Here is a 4,101-nt window from a genome sequence, read left to right as displayed (position 1 = left end):
CTATGTGTACCTTGATTGAGAAGTATGGAATTGGTCACCAAACGATGCAGGCAAGGGTAAGACACATGGTAGTGTCTGTGGACTTGCCTGCTTAAGGAGTTTTTAGCTAGAATAAATGTCCCTATTGGACTCAATAAAATTGAGGGGAAGGTATTTATTTCTAAGAAAGAATAACTGTATCATTATTTATTCAAAAATTCACCATGCAATAGCATGAAGTTCCTGACTATTTTTTTAATGTCAACTGCATTTCCATCCTCTGGATAACAGTATTTCCATCCTTTGGATAAAATCAAGTATGGTAGCAGGGAAAGAACTGAGACCATTTTATCTTTAAAGGGCATTCAGGGATACTTTAAACAATTAACTTGAAATGCATCAGCAATAAGAGGGGCTCTCCAGTTGGCATAGGTAATCCATCTCTCCAAAAGTCAATGCATAGGTCAATGAAAGAATTCTTCCATTGGATTACCATTGTCTACCCTTGGTGTTAGGCCAGATTGACTATGTTGCTTAAGACTATGAGAGGTAGCTGGGCCAACCCAATTTTTTAGTGAAGACTGGGCCTAAGAAATAGAGCTTAAAATAATTTATAACAGCTATTTTGAGTGCAGTGGCTGCTATAAAAATAAACATTTGTCAAGCTACTATGGAGTGGCATTTCCTCCCTTCCAAAACTTAAAAAATGTGACATATATGGCAACTCCAGGATCATGTTGGTAAACATTGACTTTGTAGTGATTTCTTTTATATGTAGTCTGAGTTGTCTACCCCATCCCTAACTACAGTGAACTATACATACAAGGATCTGATTCTGATTAATGATTTTTCACTTTATGAAAAAAATTAAAATGTATGAATATGCACAATTTAGGCATATATAAAAATGTATTGTTAAGTCATTTGCAGTAAACTTTCATGCATATAAACAAGCTTCAGGAAAATCATGAAAGATAGATGAAGCTATATTTCTGCATTTACAAAAGTAGAAACCACACTGATCCAAACATGTAGCATAAACTTGTTATTTATTGAATAATAAAGTTTTATGCTCAAGGCTACTGGCACAGTAGTCATTGTTCCTACAAAGATCTTCTGACAAAAATGCATTCTAAATACAGGCAGAGAAACATTTGTTAGAGTTCTAAACTAGAATGTGCACTGGTTTTAATATAATTGTTATAAATATGTTGACATTGTGCAGTATTGTTTTTTCTGGTAATGTGTCAAACTGGTCACATAATTCAAAAAATATAATCAGATATTAAATTTTAAATTACATTATTTAACCAATTTTAGTAATGAGAACTGCAAGACTGAAAGGGAGTAGAAAAACATAGCAATATCACAATGTTAACAAACTAGATCACTAAAAGATTCAGCATAGACAGAATTTCAGAACTCAAAGTGTAAGTGAGCTTGAAGGGACCAGATGGACAAATAATACCTGTCTAATCAAAACCGTTTTCACAGCAGTGTGTATTCACTTAATTAATTTATGACAAAAGCCAGTACAATGATGGCTGGTACTAAGGATGTTCCCAATTTTAACCTAAAATTGAAAAACAAACAAACCCTAGTTTCAGGTTTGTCCTATAGTCTCTTGCAGCACAATTCCAGGTATCCAACAGGAATAAAGGAATTTACATGAAAATAAATACTTTTCTAAAGGGAAGATTAATTTATGATTAATAAACATGAATGTTTCATAAAAACAAAAGGACTGGAATTATGGATTGAAAAAAGGCTGCTACGATAATAATAAATTAGAGTATGTCTACACTACAAAGTTAATTCGAACTAACGGATGTTAGTTCGAATTAACTTTCATAGGCGCTACACTAGCGGAGCGCTTAGTTCGAACTAGGTAAACCTCATTGCACGAGGACTAAGCCTAGTTCGAACTTACTAGTTTGAATTAAGGGCTGTGTAGCCCCTTAATTCGAACTAGTGGGAGGCTAGCCCTCCCCAGATTTTCCTGATGGCCACTCTGGGCACCACCAGGGAAACTCGTAGGCCCCCCTCCCGGACCCGGACCCCTTAAAGGGACACGGGCTGGCTACGGTGCCCGTGCCAGGTGCAAGCCTGCCAGCACCCAGCCAGCAGACCCTGCACCTGGCACGCCATGAGCCAGCCACCCGATGCCCCCCAGCCCTCCGCCTCTTCCCGGGACCAGGCTGGCGGCTCTCGGGAGCCTGGCTAGGACCGCAAGAGGCGGGCACCCGCCTGGTCTAGTGCAGACATCGTGGACCTCGTCCACGAACTCTGCACTAGGCACAGGAAAGTGGCCATCTAGGGCAGGAGAGCTGCCAGCCTGGCCACCCAGGAGCAGGTTTGCATGAAAATCAAGGTGGTCCACTGAGACCCCCGACCCTGAGCCCTGAGCTTAGAATGGCCGTACTGGGTGAGACCAAAGGTCCATCTAGTCCAGTAGCCTGTCTGCCAACAGCAGCCAACCCTAGATGCCCTGGAGGGGATGGACCAAAGACAGTGACCAAGCCATTTGTCTCATGCCATCCATCTCCAGCCTTCCACAAACTTTGGGCAGGGATACCATTTTTACCCCCTGGCTAATAGCACTCCATGGACCCAACCTCCATGACTTGATCTAACTTCTCTTTAAACTCTGTTCTAGTTCTAGCCTTCACAGCCTCCTGCAGCAAGGAGTTTCACAGGTTGACTCTTTGCTTTGTGAAGAAGAACTTTCTGTTACTAGTTTGAAGCCTGCTACCCGTTCCTTTCCTTTGGTGTCCTCTAGTCCTTCTATTATGGCAACTAATGGAGAACTTTTCTTTATGCACCCTATCCATACCACTCTTGCTTTTATAGACCTCTATCATATCCCCCCTCCGTCTCCTCTTCTCTAAGCTGAAAAGTCCCAGTTTCTTTAGCCTCTCTTTATATGGGACCTGTTCCAAACCCCTGATCATTTTAGTTGCCCTCGCCTCACCCAATCTCTCTTCCCCTCTCCCAGCTCTTTTTCCCAGTCTCCCCCTGTTTTGTTCAATAAAGAGAGATTCTGTTTTTGAATACACGTTTTCTTTATTTTGTACATCAGGAAGTGGGGCTAGGAAAGGGTAAGTGGAAGCAGGTGAGGGAGGAAGCAGGTGAGCTAGCCTGAGGCAGCAGCTCCACGCTCTAAGTCCTCATCAGATGCCCTGCCGGCACTGCTTCCGGCCATCCTTAACCTCTGTTCAGGGTCCACTCTGTGTGGACATGCTAGTTCGAATTAGCAAAATGCTAATTCGAACTAGTTTTTAAGTCTAGCTGCGCTAATTCGAATTAGCTTAGTTCGAATTAACTAATTTGAATTAAGTTAGTTCGAATTAGCGCTGTAGTGTAGACATACCCTTATTGATATAGATGAGCTGTACACAGACAGAATCAGGATGAGGAATGTTCATACGCAAAAGGTGTAAGGATTTCCCTTATTCACTTGCACAAACACATTCAGCATGGTCCGTCTTGAAAGTGTACCACGTGCTTTCTAGGGAAGCCATTGTAGGAATCTGGGTCACTGGATATATACCAAATGGGTATATTTGGGTCACTGGATATATACTAGATCAAACAATATGGTAGCATGATTCAGATAACTGATTCTATGATCTAACTGTAGATTTTAGTTGAAATGTGCATTTTTCACTCTAATCAGTTTGCATTCTCTTCGCAGATGTGGACGCTGAATCACTATGGGATAGATTTTGACTCAACTGTTTACCCATAAAAGGGCATAAGAATCCTCCACACAACTCTATAGGCTACTCAGTTGCACTTGTGATTACATGTACTTTGTGCCATTTAAGTCCCCTCAGGAGCAGGTGTGCAAGGAATAGGCCAGTACAGCTGTGACAGCACAGGTTGTTTCATGATTTGATAATAATATAGACAGTAGTAAGTTATTATCCCTGTAACAGGAGGGAGCAGGGGAGAAATTTTGACTCCAAATAAGTCTGTGTCTTAGGGCAGCACAGTGTAAGGGACAGTTATTCTCCAGAGTGACCATAGGGGACAGCCACAGTAGGAAGAGAGTGGTTAGCTGGGACCAGGGCTCTCCATATTGCAGGCCACTGGCCATAGGTAAGTGGTCCCCCTGTCCCA

This window comes from Pelodiscus sinensis, chromosome 2 (genome assembly GCF_049634645.1).
Source record: "Pelodiscus sinensis isolate JC-2024 chromosome 2, ASM4963464v1, whole genome shotgun sequence".
Classification (NCBI taxonomy): domain Eukaryota; kingdom Metazoa; phylum Chordata; order Testudines; family Trionychidae; genus Pelodiscus; species Pelodiscus sinensis.
This window is presented reverse-complemented; position numbering follows the sequence as displayed.